At 37.8% G+C, this 14,298-nt stretch overlaps 1 pseudogene; it reads right to left on the bottom strand.

The window, feature by feature from the left end:
- Positions 1–4,519: 4,519 nt before the first annotated feature.
- LOC111757084 (transmembrane protein 87B-like) lies at positions 4,520–10,395 on the bottom strand (annotated as a pseudogene).
- Between the last annotated feature and the right edge of the window lie 3,903 nt (positions 10,396–14,298).

The raw sequence follows: 14,298 nt of genomic DNA, 5'->3' as shown, positions 1-14,298 counted from the left end.
TTTATTGGTAATTTCTTTTGCTGTGCAAAAGCTTTTTAATAGGATGTAATCCCAGTTTTTGATTCTTTGTAGTATTTCATGACTGAAGTTTTGTTCATGAAATCTTTGCCAACATCTATATCTTCAAGAGTTCTGTTTTCTTTTCCAGAAGATTTTGTTTCTCTTTTAATATTTAGGTTTGTGATCTATTTTAATTTTAGTTGAATGCATGGTGATAGGCATCTGTCTAATTTTAGCTTTCAGCATGTAGAAAGTCAATTTTTCCAGCATAGTTTATTAAAGGTGCAAATTAAAAAACACTGAGTTTCCATCTCACTCCAGAAAGAATGATTATTGTTAAGAAATCAGCCAATAACCTGCTGGTCAGGTTGTGGGGAAAGGGGAAGACTTCTCCACTGTTTTGGGGAGTACAGACTGGTGTGACCACCGTGGAAATCAGTGTGGAGATGCCTCAAGAACTAGGTTTAGAGATCTTGTTTGACCCACTTATTCCCCTTGCTGGTATCTTTCCAAAAGAATTAAAAACATCACACACAGTGAAATATGTGTACCTATGTTTAGAGATGTACAGTTTGTATTAGCTAGATCTTGGAAACAACCCAAATGACCGCCCACCAAGGAATGGATCGAAAAGATATGATTTTCTTTATATCATGAAGTATTACTCAGCCATAAAGAAGGATAAACTTAAGACATTCCTAGGTAAATAGATGCACCTTGAGATCATACTCTTAAGGGAAATAAATCAGACACACATGTGTAAATACCCTATTTCTCTTGTGTGAGAAACCATAAATGTAAATAATTTCAAAAATGTATAATAGGTATTGAAAAATAGGAAGAAATTGTTCAAAAGAATTGGGAAGTGAGGAGGGGAAGGGGAATCAAAGGAATGGAAAAGAAACTGTAAAAGAAGGATAAATGGAAACAAAGAGGAGAAGAAGAGAGGATGAAAGGAGGGGAGGGGATTGGGGGAAAAAAGAAGAATTAAGATATATCATACACAGGTACAAATTCCCTATGAGGAGTATTATCATTTTGTATATCTAAATTTATCAATAAATATAGCAAAAAGGTACAAAATGCATTGTTCATGAGCAAAAATTCAAACATAACTTCTAAATTATAGAATCACTTAATCCTTTTTAATAAAAAAATGTAACTGTAAACCTCTACATGTCATTCAAATACATCAATGATTTCCTCATCACATTTTCCCATCAATGTTTTCTAAAGAAGTTTTAAAAAAATACAGTGCTGAGTTCCTTCCTTATAATGTAAATTCTTTTAATACTATGGTTTGCCAACAACATTACATATTTGAAATGTTCAAAACTATATTAATTTCTGTCTTATACTGAAAAATTTTGATGTTTTGCTTTGGGTTCTGCAAGATGTTGCTCACAAAACGAAGTATCAGAACTATCAGAAGTATCAGAAGTATCAGAACTAGGTACATAATTTATAACAATTCTCAACTTCATTAGTGCAGAATCAGTGAGACAGTGAGACAGACCCAGGGTTCTTGGAAAAAGAGACTGTGAAGATCATGAACATTTTAAATACTTTCAGCCTTGACAATTTAGAAGGGTAAATATTTGCATTGTAATGTAGAAGGGGAAATAGTTAATCCACAATTCATGAAAGATAAAAGGTTATTTTCTTCACAGGAAAATATGAGGACATCCTATCATGTCTGAGATCTAAAACATCAACCTTTTTTAAACATAGTTTTGAAATGAATCCTTTAAAGAAGATATTTCAAAAATGATGTAATATAAATCACGAAAATTTTCTCTTAAACTCTGTGCATTGTATGAAGCTAATGTGAACTGCATAATAAGAACTCATCAGCATTGTTCCTGGAAACATAAAGGCCAGGATGACAAGTTAGATACACCATGCAGAGGTGGCACTGGGAGGAGGGGCTGACAGGAGCCTGGGTTGGAAACTCTGCCTCTGTCCTTCATGTGACCTCCGATGATGGTATTAAGTCACCTGCTCCTGTTTAATATGGTGGCTAAAGGAACCCAGAAGAAAACCTGGGTAATCATAAATCAGCAGGTGATGCAAAGCAAGGCACAACACACAGTCATCTGAAGGAGTTGATTTAGGGGAAAATTTTCTATTTTAGAAAGAGAAAATAGTTGGCCTTATGGTCAGTAGCTATGCCACACAGGTAATATCATTTATCTTCTCACCAACAGAAAGAACTGTTTTCATAAGCACTGTTGAAGCCTAGCATAGTGGATGAAACATATAATTCCTAGAAGGATGAGTCAAGGGGTCTCTGACAGTTTCAGGACACTAATGAGTTCCAGGGCAGTCAGAAGTACAGAGCAAGATCCTGCCATCTCAAAACATAAACAAAAACAAAAACAAAAACAAAAACAAAAGCATAAGCAAACAACTGTTCTGGATGTGTCAGAGGAAATTTCCTTGATCACCTTCCCATTCCAACAAAACTGAATCTACAACACCTCTAGCTGTAAGGACTGGAGGCTACATTTCAAATTCAGCTGAATCTATATGAAGAACTGAGTCAAATTGCCCCCAACAACAGGAGCAGGGTATTAGATAAAGCTGTCAGCTGTCATTTCTAGATCTGGAACAACTGAGCTAAAAGGAAAAAAAAATTGCAAACCAGAATGAATACGTAGCTATGAAACAGTGGGTGGGTGCCCAAGACTGAAGGAGACAATGAAGCGAAGAATGGAACCCACAATTGCAAAAGGAGACATTCTTCTCCCGGGAAGTGTGTTCCAAAGCAGTGGCATTTTTCCTTAGTTACTTTTCTCCTTGTTGGGACAAAACACCTGACACCCACAAGTTAAAGGAGGACTGCTTCGCTTCAGCTCATAGTTTGCAGAGGTTTCAGTCCATAGATTGGTGGTTCCATGGCAGGGCGGCACAGATGAGGGGTGTGGAAAAGGAGAAACCGCCCAAGGCACGGCAGGCACAAAGCCACAAGCCTTGTTTGTTCTTTCTCTTTTCATTTCATCTGCACTGTAAGCCCACTTCTTGGCTTCCTGCCACCTACTAGGGGTTGGGGGGGGGGTCCCTCTTCAAGGAACCCATCACCTTCACCCAGGACTGTGCTAAACCATCAGTGGACTGTTTCACTGATCCCATCACCTATGATCTCACCGCCTCCCCAAAGCCCCAAAGCATGAGACTTCATGGGGGACATCTAGATACAAGCCACAGCAGATCTTGAGAACCATGATTTTCTCTCTGCAATAAGTAAACGAATAATTCAGGAAGCAGACTTTAGAAAGATTTTTAAAAAAAAATTTCTGACTTCACCCTGGAAACAAAGTATGACTTCAGTATTTCATTTATAGTATTCATGTTTTCTCAAGAAAAATTTTATGAAACTTCTCAATTCACAAAGTTAGGAATCCTTTAGAGAAAATTTGGCAAGAATCTACCTTTCACTGTTGTTCTAAATGTCTTCTACCCTGTCAGTATGGTCATAAAAGCAGCAAAACATCCATTTTTTCTCATACTACATGGAATTGCCTCTATGACAAGTTTGCTCCATCTGTATTTTAAAATATACAAAATCAGATTTTGTATCTTTTAAATCAAATCACATTTTATACAATAAAATAAGACCTAAAACAGCTGAAAGTTAAGAAACGAATTATAATTTAGAAATGATATAATGCGCAGTTAGAAGTGTGCTTTTACTGTGAAACAGAAAACACCAAGGTGATGTGAAGGCAGAGTTCTGGTTTCCACGAAGCGCACCAGGACTGGGTAGTGGTACTCTGGGAGTGCCACATGGCTGAGCAATCACAACCTGACCCCGGCCAGCACCACAGGTACCCAGTTTCTGAGAGAGGTGACAGTGGCAGAGCAGAACTTTGGAAGTGAACTTCGGTCTTCTGTCTTTGTGTACTTGCCTTCCCCTGAGCTCAGAGAAGATCTAACTATCTCCATGATTTGATATGCACAGTGAGAATACGAAGAAGAACATTCCACAGAGCAGAAACAGAAGGCAAGCGAAATACATAAATACGGCCCTGTTACAACATTAAATCACTTGACTGTACAAGTAAAAGAAAATTATCATTGCATCCAATATTTATAAATCCAAAGATGGAAACACTGATAGCCTATATGTCAGAAGAATCATGTCATCTATTCTCAGTGATGAGGGGGAAAGAATGGCCTATTTATGTAAATTGTTTCAAAAACCTAGTATTGTCATGTTTTCCAGAGAAAAGAGAGAGAGCCCAAATCCTCATGTTTGCCATCACCAAATAACATACATTCATGCACATATTTTTATCATCATATACTTCAGGTCATTTCCAAATTCCAGCAGTTTAACAGACATTTAACTACCATTTTAGAGTCAGCGTTAAGGGGACTGCAAAAACCTTCCCAACATCTGAGTTCTTCATTTTAGTATAAAAATTGTCAAGATGACACAATAAGAACTTCTGATACTATATAAAAATGTAGTTCTCTCAGGCTTGAGGAAGAATGTTTTCTGACCTTGATGTCATTCTTACACCATCCAATCACAATATCTATTCCAAAGAAAATCTTTCTTGGATATTTCTGACCTAGCCATAATTTCATCATCTGTATCCACTAATTTAGGAAATCTTTATGTGTTAGTTGAAGAGGGAATATTTTCTTGCACCACTTCAAATCTTTATCAGAATTATCAGAAGTAGGTTTAGTTGTTCTGTTGAAAACTGATTTTGAGGCTCTTAATTTTATTCGTTTGGTTAAATTTTGAGATGTGACCATGAATTTGTCAACTTCATCATGAGAATCATCTACTGGAATATAAATGATACTTCTCATTATTTGCGGATGATCTCCCCCCAAAACATTATTATGATAAGTTTGAAAGGGAAGCTTCAAAATGCATTGTAGACTTGGATTGAATTTTGCAATTCTGAATGTCTTATATGTACCATAGAAGTCACAGAATAACTCAGACAAATGAATTCTACCTAAAACATATACAGAATTGAAAAAAAAATCAAGCTCCCCAAATTTAAATATCCAATCAAAAAATGGGCATCTGAGATGAATACACACTTCTCAGATGAAGAAACACAAATGGCAAATAGCTATATAAAAATGTTCAACACCATTGGTCATTTGAGAAATGTAAGTTAAAACAAGACTGAGATTCCATCTTACCTCAGAAAGAATGGTTATCATCAAGAAATCAACCAATAGCCAATGCTGCAGGGGGTGTGGGGAAAAAGGAACACTTTTGAAGTCTTGGTGGAAGTGTAGACTGTTACAACCATGGTGGAAATCAGTGTGATGATTCCTCAAAAAACTAGAATTAGATGTACCATTTAATCCAGCTATTCCCTTTCTGGATGTTTTCCCAGAAGAATTAAAAACATCATACCACAGCAACACATCTGCACCCATGTTTATAGCAGCATGATTTGTAATAGCTAAATCTTGGAAACAAACCAAATGCCCACCAGCCAAGGAATGGATAAAAAAGATGGTATTTTTTATCCATTGATAAAATGGATAAAAACTCTCCATCCATCCATCCATCCATGAGGTATTTTTATAAAATGGAGCACTACTCAGCCATAAAGAAGGATAAACTCAAATCTCTTCATCCCCAACTACCCCACAATGCAGTCATATCTCCTCTGCTGTCCTGTTTGATTCCTTGTCTCTCGGTTCCCCACCTTCCTCTTGTTAATTCTGCCTAAGAACCTGGCTGTGCCACTGGTCACAATACCAGTGAGAGAGACGAAGACCCTTCTTCTTACAATGCACTGCTGCCTGTCCTGCTTCCCCGCGTCAGTCAGTCCCGGTGATGTAACCCTTTTGTTTCTTCTAAATAAGCACTTGCCAACAGGACTCGAAGTGCTTGCTCCATCTTCTGTTGTAGAAGCTATTTTAACATGGAGAAAATTTTAAAACTTTTATTTCTAATACTGAGCATATTTCTAACACTGTTCAAAGATAAGAATGGAGGACGCAGCCTGTCCCCCTCGTTAGAAATCTACAAACTTAACGAGCCTTGATACTCCAGGTGCCGATTGCAAGATAAGTGTAGCTCAGCCAAGAAGAAATGTGTCTCTTGCTTCCAAGTCCCAGAGAGCTACCACTTCAGGGACACCTCTGCCCAGTCTCAGACAACGATGGATTCTTCCTCTGTGCTGTGTGATAGTAGCCTCATAGAGTTGTTGTTTCTGTAGGAGTGAATTCCACCTAGCAACTAGTAATGAAGACATGTGTAACCAACTGTAGGATATGATGTTATCCTCTTTATAGACTGCCTCCTTGCAAACTTACAGAAACAAAACCCAAAGCTGATTCAGGGCTGATGATTTGGAACTGAGATTCCCTTAGTCTACCAGCATAATAAAGCCGGGTACCTTCCAAAGTTCCCCTGGTGCTGTATCTTCCATCAGATACAGTCCTAAACCTTGTAAATCCATACTGACCATTTAGGTCGCTGGTGGAGGGCTGCTGACCTCTGGTGATTTCTCTTTGACTGTAGATGAGAAAGGGTACCCTCTGGTTCTTTTCTCAGAGACTCCTCTGTTGTCCAGGGGTGGGAGTCCCTGTGAGGCAGCAATGACCTCATCAGACCCTAAGAGGATGGGGAACACAGCAAGGTCTCAGTGGGTAAGCTGGGATTGCCCTGGGGATGTCCCCCAGTCAGCCTGTCAGTTTCTGTCTGTCAGTTCCATTCTCTGCAGGGCCAAGCTAGGATTTGATTAACCCTTGGAGTCTGTGCTAGAAGCCCATGCTAGTGGCCTGTGCTAGCAGTCTGTGTTAGAAAAGACAGTCAGATTCTGTTCTAAATTCAGCCAGGTATCACCTGGGGTTTGGGGACTGAAATGTATTAACCTCTGAATGCCTGCTGAATGCCTGAATGAGTGTTTGTAATAGATGTTGGATGTTGTTCCCTCTGTGCTTCATATGAAAGCACCTCCCCCAGGGAGTTTTAAGTTACGAATTTAATTAAGCTCTCTTGGGTGCCTGTATGTGCTCTCTCTCTCCCTGAAAGCTCCCCTGCTTTCTTTGTCTGTTGTAACTTCATTCAAAGTCTCACAATATGTACTACAGGAAGCCAGTCAATATGGGTACTAGCCAGAGTAAAATGACTCCCCTAAATGGCATAAAAGATTTGGGAAAGACTTTACAAAAGATTGCAAGATAAAAATGAAACCTGATCACTCAGTCCAGTTACAAAAAGCTGCCCAGACCAGTTCCTCTAGACAGACAATGACTCAAAAGCCTAAATAAAATTCCTGAACAACCAACTGTGCCTGCCAAGATTGGAGATTAAACAAAACAAGGGGTCATCTTTACATTTTTATAAAAAATGCAAAAGTGAGACAGGATCTAAATTCTCCCTGGCCCTGGGAGCCCCAAGGCCAGCTCTTGTAAATGGCCGAAGTTCTGTCGGACCAAAAGGTTTTGATCAAATTACTAATTTTAATGACTTATATGCATAAATCTCCTGTTGTACACTACAAACTCTTATATACCAGTTACGGGGTCACCTGCTCTCTGCTCTCTGATTGTGAGACAAAAGCACTAACTCAAGGAAACTTAGTATTTTGTTGGCAGTTAACCAAGTTTACTCTCTGAAAAAAGGAACATTTTAAATTCAAGTGGCTGCAGCCAAGTTTTTTGTAAAAGGTTTATAGTAAATAAAAAAGGAGACATATAGAAAGACTCCACATATAAAAGACATACTTTTGATATGAAAGGATCTATAGTCTTGTCCTACTAACGAGATAAAAGAACAAGAGTAAAAAGCTTATGGATGTTGAGGAAAGTGTGTGGAAATGTCTCTTGTTAATTTGGTGGAGCACAGATTGTTCCTTCTAAAAAAATCCAGGAGGGAAATGGTCATCAATATAAGATTACCAGTTAAGCAATAATTTTTCAAAAACCTAGTGGGACATATATGCTGTGCTACTCTACTCAGTACTAAGATGGACATTTAAATATGAAATGTGGTTTTTGATCTCAGGCTTTCTTTATAAAACTGTATAAGTTCTATCTGTTAACATTCTGCAAGGATTCAACTACTACGACAACCATAACTGATAAGAAATAACAGTCCTTTGCTATACTTTATATTTCAAAGTGCTTGATATTTAGACAAAATTGTCATGATTAAACCCACTACATTACTAATGCCCCCAGTCAGTACACTCAGTTTGTTAGTTGCCCAGGTAATAGTTCTTGATCCAGATTTAGTTGCTTGTCTCTTAAAAGTGGCTGGTCACTGTGGTGATAGACTGTCAAACAGCTAAAATTTATCTCTCTTACTTGTAAAGCCAATTCATGATCTTTGAGCTGCTAGTGCACTGTGATTGTCCTCACCCTCTTGGGCTGCTCTGACTCTATATGCATATACAGACTGTGAGCCCCTGGAAGAGTCCAGTAGCCCACCTGTCTAACACACTGGGCTCCAGTGTCAAAACAATGGCCTCCTTCTTGGGGGGTACTTCCTGTAACCACCCTCTTAATCAGGGAGGCAAACAAAATGACTTTGGGACATTGAAGTAAATAGTCCTGTGGTGGCTATGAAAACAGCACCCAAAATGCCAGGGAAAATGCCAGGGAATGGCAGAAAAGTGACCCCAGCCTCTTTATGGCTATCTGTAGCCATCTTCTTGCCAGAAAGCCCTAAAAGACTGGGAAAGTCTGTTTGGAGCCTGAGGATGTCTTGCAAGCTTCAAAAGCAATGGATAGAAAAATTCCTCCCTCTCACAGTAAAATGGCTTGGCAGATGACTTGGCTGTTTTTCTCTCTCTTCTACTGCACAAATCAAGAGACAAATGGCATGGTCTGGCAAGCAGACCAGCTGCAACAGACAGAGGAAAACCTTGCCAGCTGCTGCAAGCTCAGGTCACAAAAACAAAACAGAACAGAACAGAACAAAAACAAAACAAAACAAAACAAAACAAAACAAAACAAAACAAAACAAAACCCTACAAAAACACTGCTCCTTCAAAAATGTTTCCAAAAGTGTAAGTCCTCATATCTGAAAAATAACACCAGGAAAATTCCCTGGTTTTACTTGCTAGGATAGCTATTCATCAAAAAGCAGAGGTAAAGGAAACTCCAGCACATGGAGGAGTGGAGGAGGACAGGGAGGGCCACCAGTACACAGAATACAGGACCTATACAGCTGGGGAGCTGTGGGAGTCGGCAAAACAATTAAAGCACAAGGTGGATGAAACTCTGTGTCTGTGTGGCTGCTACAGCTGTGGGGTGACGGGTTGAGAACACACAGTTAAGCCCATAGGTAATGTCCTTATTTAGGCAGCATAGCCAATACCATACTTCCATTGTCTGAACCAATCAATATAGGAAGAGCTATGTCTACAAAAGAAGAGGAAATATTTTCTTCCATCCACTTAAAATCTTCATCAAAATTATCAGAAGCAGGTTTGGCTACTCCACTGGAAACCGTTTTTAAAATTCTTCTTTTTTTTTATTTTAAGGAGAAAATAACCAGAAAAAACAAAAAAAACAAACACCACCATAAACAAAAATGCCAAAACAATAGCAATATAGATTCAAGGCAGACTGATAGGAATTTAGCAATTGTTGTTATACTGCGTATTGTTATCTTCAAAAGCATTGCTCATATTACCAGATATAGGCATGCAAAATTGATCAAGCAATTTTGTTCCCTTGATTAAATTTTCAGTTGTGACAAAGAATTTTTCCCTAGATCACAAAACCCTCCTCTAAGAGTCTGATGCATAACTGTCATTATTTCAGATAGTCCCTTTCAAAGCCTTATTATTTTAAATATAAGTGAATAAAGAAGGCTCCAGAATGCATCAACCCAGAGTTCTGTTCAGCCTGATTGGCATTTTACAATTCTAAATGCCTGACTTGTTCTCATCATAAACATTAGAGAAGCCACCACAGCTAGAGAGTATTTGTAAAGTGCCTGTATAATAAAAATTTCATTGTGTTCCTTCTTAACATTGGAGTTTTCATAGATTATGTGAGATATCAGTACGCACCAACAACAGTAACTAAAGTGCAAAAGTGAGGGAGGCTTCCTAGAAATAAGAACAAAATCACTTTCTCTAATGACTCTTATGATGGTTTCAGGAGCTTACAAGTAAAGCAATCCCCACCCAATTACCACATGTATGACTGTTCCTAAATGAGATTTTACAACGCCATCATAACCAAGGTTATGATGATTAGGAGATGTGACAATGTCCCTTCATGTAGATATCAACACTGCAAATATCAATAGACCTTTGGTTGACAGTCTAGTGCTGTTAGGCTTTTGATATTCACTAGATAACATTTTCCAGGCATCCCTAGGAAACTAACAGCAGTAACCCAGAACTCAATTATTAATTTATCTTTCCAACAGACCACATTAGAGTACATGACACAATAAAAAATACACATCACAATGAAAATGTAGAAAGAAGCGAAATCACATGAGAAAAATCTACTAGATATCCACGAGGCATCATCATACAAAAAGAAACACTTAGATTCCTAATGACATTTGCTTTTCTTTGTTTTTAAAGTATGTCTCTCAAGTTTTCATTTTTGTAATAATATATTTCACAATTAATTTTTGCTAAGTTTTAGTCTTCATTACTGTGTGTTTGCAGTACAGAATGATTATATTCCCTGAAGAGAGTGGGTACATGTACCTAACACATCTTAATTCATTTCTTGACCTCTTGCTTTCCTTTCCTTCTTATCACCTTCCATCTTTTGATTCTCTTCCATTTTGCAAAACATCTATTTTCTACTTTGTACTTACCAACTTTTATTTTCCTACTTATTCATATTTTGGGTTACCATATAAGATAAATCATTTGTTATTTAAGCATCTGAATCTTATTTATTTCATTTAATATTATGGTCTCGAGGTGCATTTGTTTTCCTAACAATGATTTAAGCTTATTTTTATCTGTGGCTGAGTGGTATTAGTAAGATATTGCAGCTCAGAGCAAGAGCCAATTAAAGTAGCAAACCAAACGCGCTTTGCATGTAGAGCAGGCCACGGAGAAAGAAAGGAGGCAATGGCAGGGAGGCAGTGGCTGCCATTTCTCATACTGCTCTTCCGATGTCAGATCTGAGTTATTACCCGAATAATCTGCTTGATCTTCTGCCAAAAAACTGAAGATAGGGTTCTCTGATGGGCAGCTGGTGAAGCTGTGCAGCACATGTCCTGGATCTCCACGACTGACAGGTCCTGCCACTTGTCCGGCTACTTTGCTGTGCCCTAAACTCCTGCCTCATTTCCTGCTGAGAGACAAAAGACCTCATACTTCCTTATGGGCTCGTGAGGGCATGGGGTCTCCTTCTTATATCCAGTTTGAGATGACAAGGGATATAGGTCCTACCTACTGGAGATTATGTCTTCTCTACCTAGCTTAGGATGTTGTGGGTCACTGGATAGGCTGAGTAAAATCTGTCCGAGGGCAACGAAAGAAGAAGTAATTACATGTGAAGAACTGCTGAGCTGTCTGTTCAGTGGGAGAAAGCTTGGTACATTGGTCAGGAGTGTCACGGTACTATTAGTTTGTAGCCGAAATGCAGAGCCCAAATATGAGAAGAAACAGGTCAGATTTCCACTCTTCCCATTGAGTCAAAGAGGAATATTAGCTGGTTACCAGTTTCCATTTACAGGGATGCTACTTATCTTCAGATCTAAAGTCTCAATTTTTGAAAAAAACCTTATGTCTTCCAGAGATTCACAAGAGTAGACTGTTTTTTAGGTGCTCTTTTTCCTTAGATGGTTTAGGTGGTGCTCGCTTAGTGATTGGTAATCCTCCTCAGGATATGTTCCTCTTCTCTACACAGATTTTTAGCAAAGTGGCTGGGCTGAGATTGCCAGGGCCAGTGGGCAAGCTTTTCAATGATCATCACTAGTCCTATTCCTGTGAAAATTAGAATAAAAATTTCTCATTTATAATTTTTATGATTTTCCACTGTATCCTTTGAGGAATAACCAATTTGTTTCCTAGACTGACTTTAATGGTTCCTAAGGAACTGGGAAATAAAACTAAGGTCCTGAGAGGCTCTAATTCTTGATGTTCTTTCTTTTTTTTTTTTTTCTTTTTTTTTTTTGGTCTTTTGACAGGGTCTTGCTATGCAGTTCAGGCTGGGCTTGAGCTCACTTTGTAGCCCAGGTTGGTCTCGAATTTGCAATGATCCTCCTGCCTCAGCTTCTTGAGTGCTGGGATTAAAGGTAGGAGCCATTATGCTGCCTTTTTCTCCCATGAAGACTAATGCTGTCTTTTTGGTGTCCCTTAAAATGAATAACAGTGATTGGCTTGGGAACCAATGGTAACCAAGTTTCACATTTATTAAAGGTAGGGCAAAAAAGGGAGAATGAGTTTAGATCAAATGAAAGTGGGGAAAAATTTAAAAATACACCCTACAGCACAGTGTGGACTATTGTGAAGAGCCACCACAACAGTGAGCACTTGGGGCAAATGGCCTCTTTCATATTTCTTTGCGAGGGGCATATCCAGGTAATACCATAAAAAATGTGCGTAAGTGTTCAGGATAGGTCCACACACAGGGCTTTAGGAACTGTTGTGCATGTGTGTCCTAAGATTTTATAGTCACACAGGTCTCACCTACTTTCCCAGCCAGTCTCAGCCAAGGTCTGCTTTTCTGCTTCGTGTTGACCACTGTTAAAAAGTGGAGAGGTCATGGGACATGGAGTTAAAAGGCTGGAACAATTTTAAATGCATAAATTAGTTACAAGATACAAGAAAAAAATCCATAATTCAGTTATGACTCTGTGTACTAACAGTGCAATCCAGAAAAAAATTAATAATTCTGTTTACGATAGCATCTGAAGCTATAAAACATTCAGGAATAAAGTTATCTAATGATATTGAAGTCTGATACAGTGAAAAGGATCAAACATTTCTGAACAAAATTAGAGAAGATATTTATAAATGGAAATACATACTATGCTCATGAACTAGCAGTTAAGATGTTCAGATAACAATAGTACCCAAAGCAATCTAAAGATTAAGATAATTTATAACAGAATATCAAGAATATGTTTTTCAGAAAGAGAAAGATCCTTCCCAAAACTTGTATGTAAACTTAATGGATGCCAAATAGAAAAAAAATTCTTGAAAACAAAGTTATAAGTCACACCTTCCATTTTAAAAATTTATTACCAAGGTACAGTAACCAAAATGATGTGATTCTGGTCTAAAGACAGAAACATCAACCCATGATATAAAGCATAGATATAAATGCTTGTCTTTCAAAGTAAAAATATTTTGAACAGGGTGCTTTGACCATTGAAAGTGGACGATATTTCCAACAAATAAAATTAGGAAGTCAGGATGTCTACATGGGAAAGGAAGTCCTCATGTTTACTTGAAACTGTGTACAAAAATTGCCTGAAAATGGAGTAGCCACTATGATGTAAGAGCTAACATTATGAAACTCATAGCAGGAATACTGGAAGGGAAGATTAATGGCATTAATTTTTGGAACAGTTTTGTAGATTGATAAATTGGATAATATCAAAATTAAAAACTTCTATGAATCAAGGGCCATTATCAATAAAGACACAATGCAACTCATGGAAGAAATATATTGCAAATCATATATAGGGAACCAAAATCTAAAATATGTAAATAATTCATACAACTGAATGACAACTCAAATCTCCAAAGAAATGTGTATAGCCAAGAAACATATAAAAAGATACTCAGCATTACTAATGATTAGAGGCAAATTCACAATGAGCCACTTCATATTCATTAAAATTGTTATTGTCAATGAAGTAAAAATACTAAATGCTATCAATAAAATAGGAAGTAATAAGTAAATAGGGATGTAGAAAAATTAAAAGCTCTTGTACACTGCTTGGAAAACTAAAAATAAGAAATAATGTTATGATTCTGTGTTTTAAAATTTAAACACAAAATTGCTGCATGATTCAGCTATTTCAGTTTGGGTTTATATCCAAAAACATTGAAAGTAGGGATTCAAATAAATATTAGCACACCAGTGTTTATAAAAATACTATTTACAATAGCCACAAGGTGGAAATATCCCAAATGCCCATCACTGAATGAACGGGTAAATAAAATACAACATCTACACACAATGGAATACCATTCAGCCTTAAGAGTTACAGCTTCCTGACAATGTGCTGCCTAGCAAATAGGTACCAAAGACACAAGGTGAAATAATCCAGCTGCGGAAGGACAAACACTACATGACTCCACTTGTGTGAGGCATCAAGAAATGTCAAATACTGTAATAGAAGCTAGTACTTTCCAGGTGTTGTTT

This window comes from Cavia porcellus, unplaced genomic scaffold, assembly GCF_034190915.1.
Source record: "Cavia porcellus strain 051 isolate PalLab524CR breed Dunkin Hartley unplaced genomic scaffold, mCavPor4.1 scaffold_1, whole genome shotgun sequence".
Classification (NCBI taxonomy): Eukaryota; Metazoa; Chordata; class Mammalia; order Rodentia; family Caviidae; genus Cavia; species Cavia porcellus.
Note: the sequence above shows the minus strand (reverse complement) of the source record. Positions and strands in the feature narration are given on the sequence as shown.